Below are 24958 nucleotides of genomic sequence, written 5' to 3' on the forward strand. Positions count from 1 at the left end.
TGCTCAATTGAAGTGCAGGCGTAATACGGGCGTTTCGTGTCTATCCGCCTCCAGATGCTTTTTTTGTAACAACACAGTTGCCCTTGTCACACTTTTAACAAATTGCACAAATCAATTTCCATTAAGGACAGCGAAATTCCTTAATTTCTGCTGGCCGGGCCGAGCCCAGCGGAGCAATAATGCGATGTTCCATCAGTTCAGCGTGTCAGTGAAGGGTCTCGGGTGGATTCCGCGGGAGAATTAGTGTGCGGATTACTAGAATGGTCGCCTCGTGGTAGGGATCAACACCGACTCGACAACTTAGACGCCGGTTGCGCAACCATGTGATTTTTTTTTTCTATTTAGTACGGCAATTAGCCTTTATTAGAATCTACACCGAATAAACTGTTATTTAGACTCAGCAAGGAATTTTTTTTTCTTAAATGCCCTGATTCCAAATGTGTGTCTGTTTTCCTTACTTTTACAATTTGACTATAAGATACTAGTTCGGCAAGTCGGTGCTTTTATATATACGGGGATAGGTAACCCGTTAAAAAGAGCAAAACTTAAGTATTTTGTTTATCTGCTTTGTGGTAAACAGGAAATTTTTGTTATTTTATTCAGACTGATCTGTTTTTAAAAAAAAAAAAAAAGTGGGGGGAGTTAGGGGGGGTTATTTTTTATTATTATTTAATTTTATTTTTGGTGGTGGGGGGAATTTGTATATGGTATATATATATATATATATATATATATATATAATGTATGTTTTATTGTAAAAAAAAAAAAGAGCAAAACTGTGAGTATTAAATTAAATTGTAAAACTATAATCCCAAATCACTATTATAAATCCAAACTCACTTTACAGTATTATCAGTAAAAAAAGAATTAAATAATTAAAAATAAATGGCTTAAAGATAACTTGATTTAGAAATGAATGCTAAACGATTATGAGTCTTACTTCCTTGACACCAATGACCTATTATCACCCTTAATCCTATTAGCCAGAGCTTTGCAATATTCCAGTCATTTTTACAAAATTGCTCGGATGCTTAATGGATGTCATTTGTTGCTAGGTAGAATTCGTGTGAATCATTCGGTCGAAGACGGAAAGTTGTATGCCTGCCTGTTTTGAACATAAAACATACGACTGAATGTTATTCATATGTAAATTCAATATATTTAAATGGAGGAAGGGGTCGTCATGGCTCTATCACCATACATTTATTGTGATTTTTATATTTATGGTATAAAAGTGTTGTTTTTATACAAATATTTACAGTAATTGAAGAAGTTTGCATAGGTTGCATATGAGACGCACGAGAATGTGTTTCCATTTGATCGTATTACATGAATGGCCTACAACTGTTTTCCGTACAGATATTCACGACGTGGCAAACCGACAATAGTTTAAACATTCAAGGCGTGCGCTGGAATACAAAGCCGACAGACTTGACACTGTCTTGAAAACAGCAACAACAACAAAGCAAAAGACTCGAGCGCATCTGCGCCCAGGGCTTGTTGGCCTGAGCCGACTCCACGCGATGCACTTTGCATTTTTTTTTTTTGTCTGTCCACATCGCTGAACCTCAGACGAACAACTTAGCTTCAACTGAGTGAGCATTTTGTTCCAGTATTGATCATTCGAATTTGGCGATTCAGAATTGACTTGCTAGTTACTGTGGCTAGTTTTGCACTACAAGTCCAAGTACCAAAGACGGATTAATTTAGATTAATATTTATTATTATAATTTTTAAATTTTTTGTTAAAAAAAATAATAATAATATTGATGAATGAATAATGAATTTAGACTTAGATTTAATGCTTACATGCTCTTTTCTACTTTGTTTGTTTATCATCCTAGCTCTGCAGCTACATGCTAGCAGCTAGCGAGACCATATACAACAGGGGTCAACAATGTGGGGCCCGCGAACCACATGAGAAGCCCAAATGGCCGTTCTAAAAATAGCTCACCAGTGAAAAGACATTGTGATTTACTCAGAATGTTTTAGAAGTGATCATTTAAAAAAAAAAAAGCAAAACGCTACGAAGATCCGTTATCGGTTGTTTTATACTTGCTAATTAGTGATTGCTTCCAAAATCCTGATTACGTAAAGACGACCTATTTTTATCCATTCACGCTCTATTTTCAAGCCTATCCCGACAATTATTCGCAATCGATATACCTTAAGACAATTGTGAGCCCTCCATTAGCAAGACGTCATACTCTGCTGTAGTTCTACGTCTAGTTTTCCGATGACCAAGTTTTAGGATGGTATTTTTTTTTTTTTTTTGCAAGTCAAAATCTTCTTATAATCAAAGCAAGAAAAATCTTCTTGCTGCTGACCTTTAAAACTCTGTCACACAAGAGGAAAATCCCCCCGAGGCATCCCAGAGGCATGTTTACCGGAGGTGCAAGTTAACATTGGAAGCAAAAAAAACGCCTCTGGCCTTTACTTTACCTCGAGAATCCTAATAATAAGAAAAGTGCTACGTTTTAGACCCGGTATGCTAATTATGGCACAAACTTGAGGCCTATAGAGGATTCCAATCTTATTTGACGCTACGCCTTCTTGCATTAAACCCTCCATGCAGCTGTTCCATTGATGTGACGTGATATACTGTAAGGCTCTAATTGGCTTGTCAGCGTTGCTTTACCGACACGTGTAAAATAAATAAATAAATAAAAATGCAGACAAAATTGCCGAGGTCACCTGGTTTGTATTCGCACAACTTTTTTATACGTGCCTGCGTGCGTCTGAGCCGTTTTAGTGGAAGCAAAAGAAATGACGCAAAGCAAGCGTCAGTATCTTGAAGACGGTTTGCAAACACTCGATGTCTCTTGACAACCCAAACGTATGTATCGGCAGCAAGCGCCATAACTCGCTCTCCGGCTATCGCTGATGCAAACTTTAAGTATTATTGCACTCCTGTTAGTTAAAGCAAGTGAAGGTGTGCTTTTTTGGGGCTTACCGCATTGTTACAATGTAGGGCTGCTCGATTATAGAAAAAAATAATAAACACGATTATTTTGGCAATAATAGAAATCCCGATTATCCAAACTTTTTCAACTTTAAAAATATTAAAAACCAAATTATCTGGTCGGTGCTGGATTACACTTTCCTTTCTTTGGTCCTTCCTCGGGTCTCCTGACGGCCTCACGACTCTGGCTGGAAGTGTTCGGTTTAGGTGAACGGTATGGGATTTTTTAATAGGTTTTAAGTGAAAAAAAACGAAGAAAAAAAACCATCGAAACACTGTAATTATTTAAGTTCCTTTTGGACCAAACAGAATTTATAATATATATTTATAATAATCCTGGATTGGCTGGCAACTGTTCCGGGTGTGCCCCGCCTACTGCCCGAAGGCAGCTGGGATAGGCTCCAGCAGACATGCTGTCACAAAAAATGGATGGATATTTATAATAATATACAGTATATTTATTTCTGTTCTCGAAAATGTGAAGTTGGAGTGCAGCATGTGCACTAAGACGATTTTTGTGGCATAAAACAAGAAAATGTTTAAAGGGATACTTTCAGCAGAAAAAAAAGTTCATATTTTGCCCAGAATAAGTTTGATAACTTCATTCAATGTTTCCACTTGCTGTGGACTAAAGATGACATCACCTGTGATGAGGAAGTAGGTAACGACCAATCATGGCTCACCTGTTTTCTGGGTTTGGTCAGCAAACTGAGCCATGATTGGTCGTTACTTCCTCAGCACAGCACTTCCTCACACAATTTTTTTTATTTTAAGATATTAATTGTACATGAAAAATGATGACGTTACCAAATTCTTCGCTCCATGAGTCAAGTATTCCTTCAAACATAAAAAACAAATAAAAACTATTAAGACAAATACAATTATTTGAAACACTATATGAATAAGTTCCTTTTGGATGAAACAAAATTTATTTAATTATTTATTTTAAAATTGTAAAAAAAAAAAAAAAAGGTGCAAATGTATAAATTTAAAAAACTCAAAAGTATTTTTTTTTTTAACTATTATGCTGATTTGGTAATTGTGCAGTGTAATAATTGATATGTATGATATGTAATGTGTGTCATTTCATTGTCACCGGATGATGATGATGATGATCCCAGATTTGTAATGACATTTAAATCGCTTCATACAGGACTAAAAAGCACATTTTCCGCTGCAATAAAAAGGTGCACACAGGACACCTGGGCTGTAATTCGCACAACAATACGTCCGTGAACCTCTGCAGTGACTGTGGCTATGACTTCATCCATCATACCCGTCGTTTTTCACTTAATGAATACTGGGAAGGAGACGTTTTGGTTTGGTTTTCCTGACAGAGAAAATGAACGACGTACAAGAGACCGCTGACTTCAAATTATTGTGCACACTCAACGAGGGCTTTTTTTTTTTTTGACATTAAAGACCACTGCAAATGTTCTTGGAGAGGCTTCATTTCCCTTCCTCTCCTCTTTTGATCATGAATCATGTTTTTTTCCCCACTACTGTGCAGTCTTCAAAAATCACGAATGTGTCAGGCTGAGTTGAAAAAAACAACAAATTTTCAATATAAATAGTGCATTTTTATGATATAACCATCTTTGGAAATGGCAGAGAAGAGGCGGCATCAAATCATCTGAAATGTTACTGTCATTTTTTTCTTTTTTTTCCCCACAAGGCAAAACTCAATATGCATTTCTCATACGATTACATCAAAAGTGGGTCTCAAAGTCTTATTTTGAATCACGTCACCAGCAAAGTCGCTAACTTTAGTCAATTAGGCGTCGGCCTGCTGTGAGAACACGCACACACATGGCAAAAAACTATGCAGCTACATGTGAACATTTTTTATTTTTTTTTTGCAACCTAACTTCTCTATTCTCTTGATAATGCTCCATCTTGTCACTATTACGATTATTCCGAATCACAATTGTGAACATTTTACCATGTGGTAAATCTAACAGGAATGTTCGCCCTGCTGAACAAGCCAAAAACTGGAACTCCTAAAAATTTGGTAAAATTCAGCCTCCTAAACCAGGTCAGATGAGAAACTTGAAATGTGGAAGGCAGATTTATCATGAGTAGACTCGCAAAAAAAAGCCTCAAGAAGTCATGCCTGAATTTTGTTTTGAAGTGGCCATTTTATTAGGGTTGTTAAATTAATTTCCGTTGAATTCATTTTCCCTGTCATTTAACTCACTCAAACCCCAACATGTTACTCCCAAAAACGTATTTATACGTTTTTTGTTTTTGTTTTTTTTGCGAAACGGAAGGCTTTGGATAAAGCTTCTGGCACGAAAGTGTGGCTTAAATCAATTGTAGTTATTGCAAAAAACGGCCAGCAGGTGGCAGCAGAGTATAAGAGATCAGCCAGGGCCATGTTGCAAAAAGTTCTTTCGAATAATGATGAAACTTAGCTACATACTAATGTTAATTACTGCAAAACGGAAACAAATACAAATGTTTTCTGAATTCCTGATGAAAGAAGAGACTCTAATCTTTCTTTTGGTAGGTACTATGTTTTTATAGCAATAGAACACAATATTCCTTGGGACTTGCAAAATCAGTCATAATCCAGTAAAACAGCCAGGAGTGAAGAGGTGTTGCTTCGGTGAAAATGGCTGGGAGTGAATGAGTTTTAACAACACACTTGTCTTGGCCGGTTTCATTCGGAAAATGAAATTTGGTAGGCATGTCTATATTGAGTTCAACCACAATTTCACCCGAAAGAAACCATTTCAAGCTCACAGAATGCAGCCATTTGGGACATTTTACACCCATGTATTCAAACTCATCTCAACTAGTTTCCCATAGCAACATAAAATTTGCTAGGCATGTCTATCCTGAAAAAGTCCTGAAAAAGTTCTCAATAACCCATGCCTGCTATTTTTGTTTGAAGCGGCAATTTTAGAGTCATTTTGGCAATTTCCGCCTCACGTCCTTCAAAAACAATCTTTGTCAGTTTCCCTGAACACTATGAAATTTTGAACACGTGTATCATGTGTACAAAAAAAAAGTTTCAAGATCCAATGCTGGAACACAGAGTCAGCCATTTTGGTTTGAAGAGACCACTTTGTCGTCATTATCCTTCAAACACAATCTTATCTGAGCCAATTTCCCCGAGGAATATGAAATCTGGTATTATTATGAGTACCAGTACAAAAAAGTCTCAAGAACAAATGTCTGAAAAGACACAGGAAGTCCATTTTGGTTTGTAATGGCTATTCAAAGGCGAGTTTGACCATTTTTAACTTCAAATTGACTTGCTATGAAATTTGAACCCCATTTGGCATTTACTTGATAAATGCTGGATGTTGACTCGGGGGCAATGAAAACAAACCAAGCGCATCACAGCATGAAATTTGGTAGGCAAGAGTAATCATGAGTAGACCCACTATTTCCGAGTGTCCTTATAAAAATGACTTGTCTCTTAAGCAAATCATCTTAAAAAAAAAAAAAAATGTACGTTTTCGACTCAAAGTTTGATGTATCACTATATGTAATTATATACAGCGCACCCTGGTGGTTTGGAGTGTAATACAATTTTAGAGGCCGGAACCAATTAGAGAAGCGGAGGATTAATGCTAGCTAGCTAGCTAGCTCCCCAGTTAGCTTAAAACAAACTGTTAGCCAATTTCCTATCAAAACATGACATCTGGCATGAAGAAGTCTGAAGAGGCCACGCCCATTAATAAGTCAGCCATTTTGGTACTCAAGTAGACATTTTAGGGTTATTTTTGACAATTGCTGGGGGTCCTTTCAAAACAGACCTGACTTCTACAGATAGCTACCAAATTTAACGATTGATGGGCGGCACTACATTACAAATATTTTTGAGTCATCGAGTGAAGCATGGTGACGAAGATGACTTGACAAAAAACACACAATTCTAATAATTCAACTGTTCCTTTTAAGTCCATTAACTTTCTTTTGAGTCGTTTGTTTAACGTATTTCCCATTTTGGTGGTACTGCAGTCTATTCATGGCTGTTTGTGGCTTTAGTTGGTTTTGTTAAATTTTTTTTTTTTTAAATGTTGTTTTCTACACTTTTATGACATTTTAAATTGCCTGCATAGTTAATTCATGCGGTGACTAAAAACTTTTCTAATTCCATCATTCTTTTCTGTGCCCAAATATTAACACACAATATAAACCTTAGAGCTTTCACTGTACCAGCATTACAATCTGTACCTTATCTTCGGGAGAAAAAAAAAAGATGGGAATTAATCAATCAACGCTCCCTGCCATGGTGTTACGTACCACAAAATACGAGGTAAATATTGTATGCACTAATTTGGTCCCAAATGGATCTCGAGTATCAATGCATGTGAGGTAAGTGGCCAGAAAAATGAGAGCTGACATATCAAGGGCAGGGGGAAAAAAGAAGAAGGAAAAAAAAAAAAAACATCTCGGCAGCCCATTTTTCAAGGTGCCATGGCAACAGAACATTCAAAAGAATTTTGATGAGAACAGCAGGGAACAGCGGGCTGATTACAAGCGAGACAATTTGTTACTGCAATTGGAAGAGCGGAGGCATCATCTTCTATTCTTTGTGGCCATCACTTGTGCAAATAGCTCCCGTTTGTGGAAGGAGTCCTACGAGCTAAGAAACCGCGACGATCTCTTGGCTTTAAGGGGAAGATTGTGCGGCTCCAAAGCTCATTTCGCCAGCCAGATCGTTGTCACGGCGATGGCGTGTGGACGGCTCTCGGATTGACGGCGCCTTGACAAATCAGTGGGCGCGGACCCCCTTTTCCTGGATCTCAGTTTCAAAATCACACAAGAGAAAGTGGCAATCATCATGTTTCGCTGCGGCTGTCTCTCACTCTCTCGGGCGGCCGCTCGCACTTTGGCAATCTCACTCTCCAGTGCTTGGCAAACATCCCGCGACCGCGACGGCAGGAAATGTTCAAAATTCATCCACATACACGTGTGCGTCGACACCTTTTTTTTTTTCACAATGAATGCACAGCTCTCACTTGAGGACGTATTATGGAAAATGTCCTTTTTAATTGCTTGTATATGAATACAGTAGTTGGGTCTCTGAAGAGTCTGCCCACCCCGTGAAGCGTGAAATTACACAACCAAATAAATTTTGGGGGGCGGCCTGTCAGAAAATGTGTCATAAGCTGGCGTTTTAAATGTCAGCCTAATTGCGACGTCATAATTGGCAAAATTACAAAAAAAAAAAAACGCTCACAAATAAGAGTTTCTTTGCCCATGACTTGGAAGCTAGGCTGTGTGAAGATCAGTTATTTCTAGGGGTGTCAAAATTAGCGCGTACATTTTTAATTAAAGTTTAGAGTTCCTTTAACACCACAATTTTTTTTTTAACGCACAATTAATGAGCGGCCCTTACTTGGAAAGCCTGTACTGGAGGAATTCCAGTCGCAAAGCAGACACGTCCACGTCAAAATTTAGCAGTAATAAATATAATAATAATGCATATATTTGTGGAGACTGAAGTCAAGTCGTATTTTACAATTTTAAAAATGTGCAGAATTTCACAAGTACTACATGTTAAAGATTAGATAGCTCTTAATATGAAAAGAAAATGCACTGAGCTATCAACACCGTCCTATAAATGCAATTATGCCATCTAGTGGCAAAAAAATGACCTCAACACAAATCAATATCACACTCGTTTTTTTTAATCTTTTTTTTAATTTTAACTCAATTTTATGAATTATTATGCAATTACTGTAACAATGCCATATTTCTATTAGCTTAACATTGTTTTCCACTTTTAACAATGAAAAACATAAAATTTGCGATCACTTGTGAGTTAACTATTGAAATCATGCGATAAATAAATAAATCAGGTTTGCTCCGAATGTCAGAATACCTGTTTTTAGAATTCCAATAACGTATGCATCTCCCACATTTAGCGAACGTTTAAACGCACACTGACCAGAAATCAACATTCGCGAGATTCACAAGTGTCCGCCCCTCAGTGTGATGCATGCTCAGTTTTATGATGCCTTGCTACATCTGTTGCTGCACTGTTCCATTTTCAATCCGTTGCTTAGTTAAAAAGGTTAAACAAAATAGATGCTAATTAGTGTAAGCATTAAGCTAGCAGACTGAAAAGGCTACACTATGTGGTTGTTTTACATACACAAGGCGTAATTGTCACTGTTTTATTATTTTTATTAGTTTTATTTAACTAGGAGTGGCAATAAACAGTCAGAAGCCTTTTTTTTTTTTAAGAAGAAGAATAGTTTAGTATTTGCTAAAATGCTACATACCGTGGTGTGAAGTGACTTCCTTACAGGGTTACTATCTTCAGTCTACCCTCACAATTAAGTCAAAGCAAAAAAAAAAAAAAAACTCAGCTGAACTTGTATCACTTGTATCTTGAAGCAACACTTTTTTTTTTTTTTTTTTAATCCTTGAGGCATCTGGACAAAAGCATGCGATTGACATTTTAACAAGACACCGGGGAGCTGTTTTAATTTGTTAGAAATGGCCTGATGGCTCCTTCCAAAGCTGTGCGGCTCGTTTCCCAATGCAGACTCCGCAACAGAACGATAACTGATTTTAATTTCACTTAAGATGAGCCTGTTGATAAAGCGCACAAATCATTACTTCTAATCCCCGTGAAAGCAAAAAGGATTACATCGGATTTGGCCCCGCTCCACTGTGTCCATAGAGGGTTCTTATCTTCTCCAGAGTCTCTGATACAATTGTTCCATATCGAAGCAGGAACCTCGTTCCTTTTCAGTCACATCAGAAACAAAAAGGTCAAATAAGTAAGGAAGAGTCTTCAAACTTTGGGGTGGGATTCTCATTGTAATAGTAAGAACCTAATTAATTTTAGCTACTTGTCAAACTGTGACTTTCAGGGCAAGATTGTAGATATGAAAGAATATCGCACTCAAGATGGCAAACTTAAATAAAGACATAAGGTCTAATATTTTTCAACTGAGATTCTTCAAATTTGGGGGTATTTAGTTTGTTAGTTACGGCAAGAAGCTCATTTATTTTACTGCTATCAAACTGTGAAGGATGATTTATCAATTTACTAGCAAGAACACTGAATTTTGAAAAAAAAAAAAAAAAAAGCAGCGGTGTAAAAGCCAAAGTATCATTTTGAACTTTTCTGATTATTATTTGAAGTCAAAGCAAAACCCATATTTTCAATAACAAAAAAATACAAAAATATATAGATAGATAGATAGATAGATAGATAGATAGATAGATAGAAAAAAGAAACCAATTAATGCTTGCTAAAAATCTACAACAAACAACAGGGGCCCCACAATTGAACCCTGTGGAACACCATACGTTCCATTAAACATGTGGATTTATATTGCACACAGTGGTACATGTTTGACGACAATAAGTTCTAACGTTATGGCCTTCTTCAGTACATGGTCTATGAATTGAATTGAATGATTTATTTTCCTCATATCTCATTCATGAACACATGACAGTCTACCTACAGTATGTGCCTTTTATGACATCTCGTAAATATGCATCTCTCATTGCCTCTCACTAGTGTTTGACGCCTCCATTATGAGCCATCATCGCAAGGTAAGTGCTGCTAACGAGAGTTTTCCCACCTCTCGCCTGTTTTAATTACGAAGGGTAATAATTGCAGTGCAGCGAGATGAGTAAGCTATTGATGTAACGTGGCTGAGACCGCTACGCATATTCTACAAAATATACAAAGATATAACGATAGGTTGAAACCCCAAAGCAAATTCTAATATTTCTTTCATGAAATTTTATTAATTTATTTCCAACAATCTATTCTCTTCATTTTGTATATCCCCTCTGGGTCACAATGCTTCCGGTTCATTTTGTGGTCGTTAGATTTTGGTGTCCAATCATATTTCAGCCTGTGTGTGTTGCCATGTCAATTTAATCTGCCCAGGGCCTTCAGAATCCGTAGTACTGAAACTTCAACTATATTATCAATGGAACGGTTTTAACCAGCAAGTTATTTGGGCCCTGTGAGGACAAATTTGAAATTTTGATTGGTTGGTCCGTGGTCACAACAAAACTCGACGAGCAAAACGTATCTGTATTCATCTGCACACAGTCGCATCGCTGTTTGGAATTATGTATTTCATTTCTTTATATTTTCATCACAATCAGAGAACTATTGATTCTCAACCGTTCCAGATGTACACAGGAAATTTTAGTGCTGTTGTAATATATTTTTGTGTAGTATTGATGGTTTCTATAATTGCTACGTGATAGTGGTGATATTAAAAAGGTGGATTAAGTCGGGCAAATCCCCACTGCAGGCCCAGGTGGTACCTAATGCACGGCCCGCCACTGCAGTAGATGCAATAATTCAAGACATAATCTTATCAAAACGGCAAGCGGGAATCCCAAAGCAGCCTGGCAGGTGAGCGCAATTGTAAGCTTGTCATCAGCTGATGCCATGAAGCGGAATTTCAGGGCATGCGTAGAATAGATGAGCGATAAGTGCAACGGCGTCGGTGGGTAAAGGTCCGACGAGAGCCCAGAGCCGCCCCCTGAGTGAAGCTAACGAAGTATGCGCGTTATCAGTGCAGCGGGCTTAAAATTAGTCGCCATCTAAAAAGGTTTGCACGACTCGCTCTGTAGGGGCATGTAGGTAAATGTCAAAGCGGGGCCGAATCACGGCGGAATGCTTCCGGGGTGGGATGGAGCGGGCCACTCGACTTCCCGGGGTAGAAGCGGAGTCGTGCATTACGCGTGCCTAATGGTGCGACTTCCAATCAAAGCCAACAGTTCAGCGGTGTAGATATGTTAGTGCAGGGATGAGCAACATCAATGCTGGAGGGGGCACTATTATTTTTTTTTTTAAATTAAGTGCTACTGGGTGCTACACTTGCTAACCCGGGGTGGGCAACTGGCGAATGCAGCCTGTGACCACAATCTGAGAGGCCCTTTCATTAACCCTTTCACTGCCAGACGTTTTCCGAAACGGGTTGTCCCCACTGCCAGCCGATTTAAGCATTTTGACTGATCTTTCAAGGTCCACAGAAAATGTTGTGTTTGGACAATGTGCTCTTTCAGCGATGCTTTTGGTCTTTGAAAAAAACGGCTCGGGCGTGAGCTCCTCGCGACCGGCCGCCATTTTTCCTTTGTCTTCCATTCTCATCTCCTGCTCGACGCTCTAGCTCCGCCTCTACTGACGCCGACCCGATCTTGTCAAAAGAGAGTCATCGCTGCCCTCTAGGGGCCAAAAATAGTCATTAGGCACAACAGACAGGCTAGAAACTTTCACCAGACATGCGGAAGGGTTTCCTCTACCCGTTTCAAAAAAAAAATAAAAAATCATTGGATGACGTCTTTTGACGTCATTGGCAGTGCTCGGTAGGTTTTTACTTGACGTCTTTAAACGTCAGTGGCAGTGAAAGAGTTAATTTTCCCCAAAAATGTTTGGGTTTTTTTTTTCGATTTTTTTTTTTTTTTTTTAACTTAAAACAAAAACTCTGAGAAACATTCACTATACTTTTTTCCCCCACCAAAAAACAGGGGTTAAATGGAAAACAAATCCTGGGGGAAAAAACTGAAGATTGCAAAATATTTACCCCCCAATTTAAATGATGATAAATATTCAATATACTTTTTTCCACACAAAAAAGGGAAAAAAATGGGGTAAACGGAGGGGTGGGGGGGGGGGGGAACTGATGATTGAAAAATATTTCCCCCACAAAATGTTACAAAAAAAAAAAAAACACTTTTAAAAACGCTGATAAACATTCAATATAATTTTTTCCCCAGCAAAAACATTAATGGAAATAAATAAATGCAAGTAATTGGGGGAAAAAAAGCTTGAAAAAAAAATGAAGACTGAAAAATAGAGGAAAAAAACTGGAAACAAACTATTCAAATTTGTGTCAAATATAGTTTCGAGTTGTAACATCACCATTCAACAGACATGGCTTAGTTGTCCTTCCACATGGCCCTATACTGCCCTGTACTAAAATGTAAGTAGGCTTATTCATTTTTGGTGGATTTGGAAAGATATGCAGGACAAACATAATAGAATATTAAAATTTTAAATGAGTAGATTTTTGTGAAAAAAAATGCACAAAATGAATTCTAGTACTTAAAGTTGGTTTGCTGTTCAGCAGTTTTGTGCCATACTTGAATGGTCATTTTTATGCACGAGAGTCCTTTGAATTGGCCAAACTATCCACCAGTATTTAAGTTGCTGTTTGTTGTGTATTCATGCGCCTGATTGCTGAGGTTACCCCCCCCCCCAATTCCCCGTTCTCTCCCCCCTCTGTCGGTCATATTGTCTCTTTGATGCATTGTAACTATTCCATTGAATTGCACTTTGTGGTTCAATGACAACATAGCTAATCTGAGCTATTCTGATTCGGAATAAAAAAGTGCAAAGGTCAATTCATCACTGCCCATATCAGGAGTCACCTATACAGGAAACCATGTGGTATGTTATGTCATTAGCTTCCCTTCACAGCCAGGCCATTGTTTTGTTTGTGCACTTTGCAAGTTAAGCTGACTGAAAACTCGCAAGCAGCTGTTCCTGCACCGCTCATAATTGGAATGTTGAACAGCGCGCCTCCAGAGGAAGAAAAAAAAAAAAAAAAGAGCCAGGATGACTGTGTGCTCTCTGCAGTAGCAACGCTTTATCCATAAATCCCCCCCCCCGTTTGACAAGGGTGCTGCAGGTTAAACAGCTGTCATCGCTTCCGCACCCCAACCTGGAAATGCACACTGGAGTGGCGGCGGCGCCGCCTTGGGCACAGGCTGCTCTGCAACTTCAATACATGACCCAAAACGCAGCTCTGGCCGGTCGCCCGTTTTATTCTTCGACTGCTGTCATTCTAAGCAGGCATGTGATCGAGCCCCTTCGCTCTGATACCTCATTAATTTCCCCCGGGGTGATCAATCAATATTCAATAGCCGGTGTTTTGGACCAACCGCATTTCTCAGGCCGACGGTGTGAGAGCTGCAAAATGGCTCCCGTTAGGCGAGATGAGGATGTGGTGCGAAAAAGTAACCTTGTTTTCATACTGGGAGATAAACCAAAGTGTGTTGCTGTAAAATGAATTCACCCAGGGAACAGCGGGCACATTATTAGGGACACTACACCATCGAATGACATCATCCAGTGCAAGAGCTGCTGCCTGGATTCTGCCTTTACAAAACATAACTAGACTGGCAATCAGTAGCGCTCGCACCTCTGCCAAGTCTCAGCTCTTCCAAATCAGCACCAATTAGTGCACTTTCAGACATATGCCAGCATTTCGCATGCAGATTGCAGAGGAGGAAAAAAAAAAAAATCATCCAAAATGGTTCATGTGACATTTTACATGCTTTTTTTTCCCATTATAATTTTTTTTTTTTTTAAACTAATAACGTTTTACTGCTGAAAATGGCTCAATGAGTCAAGTGCCCCTTTAAAAGTCACAAAGAGGTGACGAGCTTACCTGTCAAGCAGAAATGTTGCTACTTCTGAATCCTCCCAGCTAGCTGAGTTCTCTTCACTCTGCTTGAAATCATTTGCTGTTGGCACAAGAGTGATGAACATTTTATACTTCTGCAAACATAATAACAGCAATGAAAGACTGTGCAGAACTCCCGCTCATGATACAGAAATGTGTTTTAATATTGTGTCTTTGTCATACGGGTTAATAAGGTCAACCCTCGCCATGATACAGTGCACGCTATTGTTGGCAATGACAAAAAAGTGCATTAGCTTCATTATATCCAGTTGCTGTTGAAATGGATGTCGATTGTGCTGGTGTACCTAATCAAGTGTCCAAATGGCACAATTTCGCAGAGCACTTTGAACAACATGAAGGACACTCACTGCGGCCATGTTTCTGAAATTAGAATAGTGTAGGATGAAATTAAAAAGAAAGGAAAAAAAAGACTTTTACAAGGCAAAAAGGTGATGAATAGCGGTAAGGACGTTTCCCTGGTGAGTTTGACTTTATTGTTGAAATCAGAGATGAGCATGACGAGGAAGATCAACCGCCGTTTAATCCTGCTTTGGTGCGACCGCGCAGGAGTTCTTTGGCACAATTAAACGGGCTAATGATAGTTGAGTCGGTGTGAAATCTCCTTGAAATAGCGTGACGGGGCGGTTACTGCTCTTCGCCGGCCGCAAACACGCACACGCATTCACACCGGATGGGAACACGAGAGCAGTCTTTGCGGGTGACCTCGCAGTTGTGACAGCAAATGTTTGGCAAAGTGTCGCCACATTACAGGTTTGATTGCGGTGTTATTTGTTGACAGGGAGTCGAAGTCTGTATACTGGCGCTAGGCGTCTGTGCTCAACAGTCAAGCGGTTGTCAAGGAGATTAAGTGTTGTGCTGTGACGCTCTCAGTCAAGCGACGACATGGTTGCTTCCGTGGACTGAAATAAGATATCGATCGGGGTTTTTTTTTTTTGTGTGAAGCTACAGTAGTCAACATGAACATTTCGATTCAACCCACCATGCAATTTTAAAAACAAATTGGGTGCCCGTGTAGTGAATCCTCGCCAATTTCTGATTCCACACCGACTAGCAAATTTGTCATTTGAACCTAATGAACAACTGCTGACCTCTTCATGCCCATCCATGTATTTTTGTGTTCTTTCTGTAATGCCTTAGGTGCGCTACTTGGGGGTGCACATGGGACCTTCTTGATCATTGTATGATTAACTAATTTGCTCCCAAAAACGTATAAAAAAAAGTTCTAGTTTAAATATTGCCATGGTCCCAAAAACGTAATTATATGTTTTTTTTAAATGTTTTTGGGCTTTGATGCAACCTCTGACCTAAAGAGATCCCTTAAAACAATGGTAGTTATAATAAAACAACGGCCAGCAGGTGGCAGCAGAGTATACGAGATCAACCAGGGCCATGTTGCAAAAAAAGCTCTTTTCCCCAGTGTTTTGAACATGTTTGTGAATAATGATGAAACTTGGTTATAGATACAAATATAGAAGAGACTCTAATCTTTGTTTTGTTAGTTTCCATGTTTCAATAGCAATAGAACACAATATTCTGTGGGCCTGGCAAAACCGGTCAAAATACTAATTTGCTCCCAAAAACATAAAAAAAAGTTCTAGTTTAAATATTGCCATGGTCCCAAAAACGTATTTATATGTTTTTTTAATGTTCTTTGGCTTTGATGCAACCTCTGACCTAAAGAGATCCCTTAAAACAATGGTAGTTATAATAAAACAACGGCCAGCAGGTGGCAGCAGAGTATACGAGATCAACCAGGGCCATGTTGCAAAAAAAGCTCTTTTCCCCAGTGTTTTGAACATGTTTGTGAATAATGATGAAACTTGGTTATAGATACAAATATAGAAGAGACTCTAATCTTTGTTTTGTTAAGTTTCCATGTTTTAATAGCAATAGAACACAATATTCTGTGGGCCTGGCAAAACCGGTCAAAATACGGTAAAATAGCCGGGAGCGAAGAGGGTTGCTTCAATGAAAATTGCTGGGAAAGGAGGAGTTAAATGCTGTTTTAACACAGCCAAACGTATTTGCCTTCAACGAATTACAGTTTATGGCGCTTTGATTGTTTATAAATCAACATCTACATTCTTTTCTGTGGTGGCGTCAAAGCACAGGTTTTGTTTAATGAGGGACGCCTCAGAGGAGTTAAGTTAGCATCACGCAAACACAGAGCGCTTTGTTCTCCGCGTGTCGTCTGTTCGACTGATGCTCGTCCCCAACACGCATCGCTATCAGCGGGGGGGGCGGAGCGGCTTGTTGTGCGTACGCGTACACGTGCACGTGTGTGTACGGCATGAAAAGAGGTCTGCGCTCGTGCGGCGCAATCATCACAAACAAAGTCTCGTCTCAGAAAAGCGAGGCGTCGTCACTCAAACTCCCAGAATTCCCCCTGTGGAGGTACGGCGCAAAAAAAGACAAGCTTTTCTTTTACCTCCAGTCACAATTGAAAGTTTGTGAGTTGCTGCAATCACAGAGTGGAAAGAGGAGAAGCTGTCAGGTGTACCTTTTAACAATCTGCCTGTATGTGTGCGAGTGTATGAGAAGATTATTTATTTTTTCCGCCATGTTTGACAGGCCCGCCTGAAGTTGCGATCACACAGACAAAGTTAGTGTGACATCATGAAATTGGATCTCATTTACTTGTCAGGAGTTTTTCTCGCGTTAATAAACAAACAGTTTAGCAACGTTAGACTTAATCACTAGCCACAAAAAAAATCAGTTTGAACTGGAAAATCTTTTTCTTATTTTTCTTTTTTTTTAAGATGCAAGTGCATCAAATCGTACCAAATTGAATCATTACACATAAAAATATATTGAGGAAAGTATTGAATCGTTTTTTTTATTGCAGAGAAGGGAATGGCACTTTTACAGTACAGACGCTCCCCAACTTACGAACGAGTTACGTTCCGAGCGATAGTTCGTAAGGTGAATCTGTTCGTAAGTTGCTTCAGTGCTATATTTTGTATTATAATTTATGTTTAAAGAGAATACGTACAGTACTGTACTACGTATGTTAGAGAGAGAGAGAGAGACACACACACAGTATGTACATGTACGTAATAAGATAAATAAAATGAAGTTTAACTTACTTTTGGAAGATGTACTCGATGCTTAAGGATTTGATGGAGGAGGAGGAGGAGGATTTTATATCATGAGAGGTTCTTCGTCGTCGCTGGAATGGGCTTCAAAAGTTACTTCCTCCTCCGTAACTTCAATGTAGGAAGAAGTTGAGGGTCGCGGAGAAGAAGATGAGGGTTGATGAGTATCTTCCTTGGAGGATTTACTAGAAACTGGCCGAAAGAAGCGATCTAACGACGATTGCACAGTTTTCTTCTTTTTTTCATCATAAATGATGCGGTAGCACTGTATGGCATCATTCAATTGATTTGCAACCTTTGTGCAACGTTCAATATTTGGGTCTTGCTGCTCGAAGAGTGCGATGGCTTTATCTATGAGCGACAGGCGTTTCTTCTTCTTCCTCCTCCTCGACACGTTGCTGAGCCTTCAATGCTGGGTGAGCTCTCACAGCGCCAAGCGTCGGTATTAGCGGCGGAAAGAAGCACTACAGTACTCGGAAAAAGGTGCGCAATAAAAAATCTAACTTACAATATCTCTTTCCGAACATTTTTTGGCATGCGCGCAGACATGTTCGTATGTACCGTTGTTCGTAACTCGAATGTTCGTAAGTAGGGGAGCGTCTGTACTGACAAGTTCATTCAAATGTATGTAAAATCACAACAAAAAAAGTCATACCTTCTCAACTCAAAGTCAAAATGGATCAATTTGTCAAAATCCTTCAATCGTTTCGGAGTCCACATATCGAAAAACCGTATTACATTTTGTGGAGGGATGCACACCCCTAGTATTACACCAAATGATTTTTTCATATCTCCTTATAAGGGAAGTCAACCCCCCCCCCCCCAAAAAAAAATTTGACATAAATATGTTCTATGCAGCCCCACTAGTCTAAATATAACATTTTGGGAATATGAGTTCTAAAGCAAAAACTAGCTGTTTTTATCCATCTCAGGGGGCGGCCATTTTGCCACTCGCTGTCGACTGAAGACGGCATCAATGTTACTCAGGTCTCAGCTAACAAACAATCACAGTGCAGCTTCAGAAAACAGGTGAGCTCTGATTGGTTGTTCCCTGAACCCCGAGTAGCTGTGATGTCATCTTTAGTCGACAGCAAGTGGCAAAATGGCCGCCCCATGAGATCCGAGTCAGGAGCCCAAGAACCAGCCACTAATCCCTAATCGCATTTGGGGAAAACACTCCAGGTTTTAACTGCTGATCTCCACTGAATAGAATCAAACAAATATGCAAGCAAAGCAACAGGAGAGTAACTGACTAATTCACAAATACATTTTATGCTAATGATGGATTTTCCTTTGAGAACAGCTGCTCGGAAAATATGAAGAGCGCCACATTGCTTTGTCACAAGTAACTGTCGGAACTGTCGATGATTAGCGATTGCGCTCGCTGCCCAACACACTAAACAAATCTTTTATGTTAATTGCAGCTTTGGAGCCTTTTGTCGAGTCCGGAACAATGCGAGAGTCGCGAGTGTGGACGCGGACGCTTGTGCAGGCTCGTCCGCCGACAGGCTAATTGCTTCTGACGGTCTTGTAATTGGGAAAAGATTTCTGGCAGGCTTCCGCTCGGAGAGTTGCGCTCTGGAGTGGCCCGAGAGTTTCGGAGTTGAGGTTAGATGGGTTGGAGTCAAAAGGGGGAAAAAAGCAGAAGGGCGGTTGGTTGTATTTGCTCTAGTCAGATGCTTGGTTATTTTGTGGTTGATTAGGACGTCAGCTCGAACACAAGGGGAGCATTCTGTAACAGGGTTAAAAAAAATTAAAAAAAGTTCGGGATTTGTCATTATAGTTCGCTTTTATTTTTATTTTGACTTTTGTTTTTTAAATTCAGTTAGTTTTTAGTCTCTGTTTGTTAATTTTAGTTATATTTGTATTAGTTTTAGTATTAGTTTTTGTTTTTAAATATATGGAGCCTTTGTTGAATACAAGAACACAAAAAGAATAAATATTGCGTAATAAAGTCAAATACAATTCCCAAAGGTAATCTCGACCTTCTTTCTTCTGTCCGGCCAAACAGTAACATTGAAATACATTTAAAATAATCTCAGAAAGCTCATGGATGAAATTGACAAAAACTAAAAACATTTTCACTATAATTATAGTTTTGAGTATTTTTATAAATGTAAAATGTAGTTTTTAAAAGTACTCATTTTCATTTTATTAAAAAAAAAAAAAAAAAAAGTTTATAAATTTTAGTTTTAATTTGCTATTTTTCATAATGACCTTGATCTGTAGTTATGAAAATATGATTTATTCTGGACTAATCCAAATATATGTAGAATAAAAAAATAATAATAAAGATGCCAGCAGCAATGAATGGACCGTCACAGGCCACTACAAATGCATTATTATTATTATTATTAATTATTATTATTACTTTCAATGTACACTTCAAATTATCCAATTTCTACGATGGACCAATTTGGCGCAGGCAAAAAAAAAAAAAAAAAAAAAAAAACGAATTTATCGTTGTCCATTTGTCTCAAGGGTTTGGCCCAACTTCCGGGTCAATAAATTTTTTTTTAAAAATGCTCATATTTCATTTTCACCAGAATTCATGCAGCCATTAATTCATCGGAAGATGAATCACAATTCATAAACAGCGATTCCAAGAAGGCCGCTCGTGTCTTGAGTTCTCACAAGACAGAAACCGTTTGCGATGATGAGATGGAGAGAATATATATAATAGTGATGTCAAAATTGGTGTGGCTAAGATGCTAAAATAGATCCGAGAGCGGAACCAGTGAACCAGCCCCATGAGATTCCCGGGTGGAACTATTTAATTAAGCCGGCAAACAAACGAGGCCTGACAGTCGAAAATGAAAGGTGCTTAATGAACAGCCAGTGATTTTTTTTTTCTTTTACTGAGATATAAAACAGAGTTGTCCTTGCAAAACTGTGGGGAAATTACCAGAGATGTTTGTAATTATGTCTAATTTTAACAGTTTAGCAGCACTTAACTCCGATTTGGTTAAGGAGCATGTGGCTTATTGTTCAAGGTTAATCAAAGCAACAAAAATATGTTTGTGATCAGATCGATCTTGTTTTGTAGTCGTGTGACACCAGCTGCCATGTAAGTCAGAAGACCTCGTAGTGAAATGTAGTATTTTGAATTCGGCATCTGCTCTATAAAATCTCTCCTCCTTCAGTATTGACAGAAAAAGATCCTCTCTTTTTTCCTGGTAACCTGAAAAACACTCCCTGAGGGCTCAAACCCTGCATATTCCGGTTTAATTCATTAATAATTCAGTAGTAGCACACACGTATCTAATGTCGAGGTAATTTTCAGGTAAAAGCAACGCAAGTTTCAGAAGCTCCAAAAAAACAAACACATCTACCTACTAACCGCTAAAGGGAACTAGTTCCTTGGAAGAAATAAATAATGCAGAGTTTGTACAAGCAGGCAAGTTTCAGAAGCTGAAAGAAATCAAATTTGCATGCTAACCGCTAAAGCTAACTGGCGTCTGGGAATAAACAGTAAGTAAAGTTTGTACAAGAAAATGCTAGCTTTGGAGGCTAAAAGAATTACACTAATGCTAACTACTGTCTTGGAATAGAAAATTCTAAAGAGTTTGAGCCAAAAAAATCTAGTTTCAGAAACTAAAAAAAAAGAAGAAAAAATCTAATTAAATCCTCATGCTAGCAGCTAATGCTATCTGGTGTCTTGGAATAAATGATGCTTCAGAGTTTGTACAAACAAATGCTAGTTTCAGAAGCTGAAAGGATCGTAAAATCCTAGCGCCTTGCTAACCGCTAATGCTAACCGGTGTCTTGGTATAAACAATGTTCCAGAATTCGTACAAACAAACCTTAGTTTCAGAAGTTGAAGGAATCAGAAAATCCCATGGTCATGCCCCCTGCTAATGCTAACTTTAGAATAAATGTCGCAGAGTTTTGTACAAACTAAAAAAATTAAGACATCATATTTTACATGTTAATGTTAAGTGAAATCTTGGCTCAAACAGTTTGTACAAACAAATGCTAGATTCATAAACTGAAGGAGTCGTAAAGTAGGGTGGCCAGATGTCCGGATTTAGGCCGGACAGATCTACTTTTTAGTAATGTGTCCTGTGCAACCCCAAGCCGGACGCTGGTTTGTCCGCCTTTTAAAAAAAATGAGCCGAGGTTGATTTTATGTGACCCAATATAAAACGCAATCTATTTCTATCTTAAATTTTATAGAATAGGCACATAACTGTAAAAAAATTTTTTTATTTTTTTTTAAATACGTATGCAAAATTGCACATAAAAAATCTGCGAAACAGCGAGGCCGTGAAAAATTAGCCACGTTATAGCGAGGGTACACTTTTTTTCTTCTTTTTTTTTTTTTAATATGTCCTCCTTTTTGACCTTTTAGAAGTGGCCACTCTATCATAAAGTCCTATGGCCATGCTAACTGCTAATGCTAACTGACAGCTAAATTTCATCATCCTGCGGGAAACAAAAACAATGCTTTGCCTAATAAAAGCCTAGTTCAAGGTCCTATTTTAAATAGCTTTGCTTTACTGTTCCTGCCTCAAGGTTTTTGTGCAAGCGCTCCACACATTTTTGAAGGTTTACACGGGAACATTAAAAAGCTGCATATTAACCTGCACTTGGAATAAAAGCCATTTTAGGGGATATAATGTAACAAAAAAAAAAAAAAAACGCCCCTTGTTGGAGCGTCTATTAGTTCCCAGTAATTTAATACCTTCAGAGTGCTAAAAATCATGAACCTTCAAATGGGTGATCACATCGAGGCAAATTTGAGCAACTTTAATTCATTCAGGGTTATTAATTTAATGGATTTCGTGGTAAAGTGGGCGCTCTCTTTTTCAACAATGGGAAATATCTACCGTCTCAGAATGTTAATATCTCACTTTCATGTCATTTTCACCATAAAACAAGAGATAGGTATCTTATATTGTGCCATATCATGTGGAAATGTGTTTGTATGACAATAACATTTAAATTGAAAACTCCCATTTAAGAAAATCTACTTAACATATTGTTATATTTTCATGACAGCTTTTAATGTAATGGTTCCAATTAGATGAAGTGTCTGAAAATCCATCACTCATCATTAAGACTTGACTGTTGGCCTGCTCTTACATCAACATTTTCCATGGCCACCAACGCCTTTTTCAAGTCGTATCAAAGCGGAGAACATCATTAAATTCATAAAGAAAAGACAAAGTCCTCATTCATATGGAAGTTTTAAAGCACACTAAACGCCGGTGAGATGGAAAAGATTGTCTCCATGTATGTATTTGAAATTATAAAGCATAGCAAATTGCAGGAAGGTTAAGTACTTCCGACACGCTTTCCAACTACTCGCCAGTAGGGGGCTGCTTCCTGATAAAATGACGTACAATCATAATTTTGGATTTATTTCGCAGAAATAACAAATTATAGCTTGGTGTGCTTTAAAACATGCATGCATGGTTATAGCCAGGTCATTTTGGAGCACGTCTGAAGAGGCGACGTGCTCCAAACCCCCCCCCCCCCCAGCATTGCCTAACATTCTTCATCGACAGTCAAGTATAATTCTGTCGCCCCGGCAACGCTCCGCCGCTGATGCGGGGACTCAGGCATCACCTTGAAAGTTCCGGCGCACCATTGGCAGCCCCGACGTTTTCATCTGCGCGCCAGTAATTTTCATGAGCTAACAAGGATTTATTTAGCGTGCTGATTTAAGGAGGTTCACTCACATCCACTTCCTCCAGGTCACCACCACCTTACATTTATCCCTTTTTAAGCTACCTCCAGCACAGTATTTCAACGAGACTCTGTCAGGTAAAATGACTCCAGAGGACGGGCCACTATGTCACAGTGACTTCTCCAACTTACAAAGCTATCACGTCTATCTATGAGCTCTATGAAGACGTCTTACTTCAAGGTTTCAATGACTTTTTTTTTTTAACCCTCATTTTACCTGTGTAGAGTGGAACACAAAATTGTGTACTAATTTAGCATATACAGCACAATGTTGTTAACAACCAAGTCCAAACAATCTTGCTTGATGCATATTACATAAAGTATTTTAAATGTTCATTATTATACGTATATTTTTAGTTTTATTTAATTTTCATTATTTCATATATATTTTTAGTTTTATTAAATCGTAGTGTTCAGTGCGGTACAGTAGCTTCACATTGGCTAATGACCAACGTTCGCTAGCCCACTTTAGGCCATCATGTTGGCTAATGAGCGACGTTAGCTAGGACAGCTTAGCCTTGCCATCATTTGGCTAGTGAGTAAAGTAGCTAGCTCACTTTAGCCTGTCAATCTTTTGGCTAATGACCAACGTTTGCTAGCCCACTTTAGGCCATCATGTTGGCTAATGAGTGACGTTAGCTAGGACAGCTTAGCCTTGCCATCATTTGGCTAGTGAGTAAAGTTAGCTAGCTCACGTTAGCCTGTCAATCTTTTGGCTAATAAGCAATGTTAGCTAGCACACCTTAATCTTAAGAAAGTCATTGATTGGTCCGTGGTAGGATGGGTGTCATGCACAACATGCTGAAACAAGCATCTTCTCAATCTTCTCGAACCCACTGCTACGACACTCATATTTCATCCTGATGTCTTGCCAATAGAGCACGCACACACCACACACAAAATTTACTGCCGCTTTAAAAAGTAATTATAACGCCTGACAATATAAAATCTCTCACATCGCCGCCATGAATCCCCTTACAAACAGGGTCGACTTTTCATTTTTCATTTTCCCTACTCTGTGCGGAAAACGTCTCATTGATTGTTGTGGTTGCAATCAGCGGCCTTGGCAGCGTGATTAATAAAGACAAACCACCAGGCTTTGCTGCAAAGCGCTACTAATTGTTTCGGTGAACGGGGTTGGAAGGGAGGGCGAGCCAATAAACAACGCTCGCCCGTGTACAGTGTTATGTCTAATGATGCACTGCGCTTTATCAAATGATGTCGTTGTGCTAGGATTAGCCATTCAGTCCTGGAGGAGCTTAAAGAATAAAGCAGCCTCTCCTTTCCGATGCGCTTCTTTAATGAACTCCACTCTTGTGCTGTCACGTCCAATACATTTGCACACTCGGATATGAAAGCCTTGAATATGACAGCAAAGGCTTCACGCGGCGTGGCAGGCACCAGCCACATATAAATGGTATTTAAAGTTTTAAGTGGTGAAGTTAACATCTGCTCAGCTAGCAGATCAACGTAATGTGCAGTCAGTACTCAAATGAAGATCAAATGTGATTAAAAAAAAATATTATTATTATTTTTTTAATGAGTGTCTATGTATCACTGAGTCAAAAACATGATCTGGCCATTTATTTGAAGGGGAATGTTATAAGATGAGTTTGAAACGATATAAAAGTAGGCTTTACGCAACCAGGATTTTGAAACACCGATCAACAAGTTTAAAATAACTGATTCCTGGTCTGATCAGAAGATGGACCAATGTATCAAATCGATTTGATTTGACTTTAATTTAACAAAATGCATTGGGGAAAAAATTATAA

General features: G+C 38.8%; 1 protein-coding gene across 3 annotated transcripts in view; it reads right to left on the reverse strand.

Moving 5' to 3' along the window:
- The window catches only part of lrfn1 (leucine rich repeat and fibronectin type III domain containing 1), a 240293-nt gene that overhangs the window by 171817 nt on the left and 43518 nt on the right, over positions 1 to 24958 (reverse strand). For 2 of the 3 annotated variants that reach the window (XR_013294218.1, XM_077566514.1), the window contains exons 3-4: positions 14682 to 14757; positions 14362 to 14437 (exon numbers count right to left, since the gene is read on the reverse strand). The gene's annotated coding sequence lies outside the window, so the exon portion shown is untranslated. The remainder of the gene's footprint in view (positions 1 to 14361; positions 14438 to 14681; positions 14758 to 24958) is intronic. The other variant, XM_077566515.1, reaches the window with a different exon arrangement.

The sequence above is a fragment of the Vanacampus margaritifer genome, chromosome 5 (assembly GCF_051991255.1).
Source record: "Vanacampus margaritifer isolate UIUO_Vmar chromosome 5, RoL_Vmar_1.0, whole genome shotgun sequence".
Taxonomy (NCBI): Eukaryota; Metazoa; Chordata; class Actinopteri; order Syngnathiformes; family Syngnathidae; genus Vanacampus; species Vanacampus margaritifer.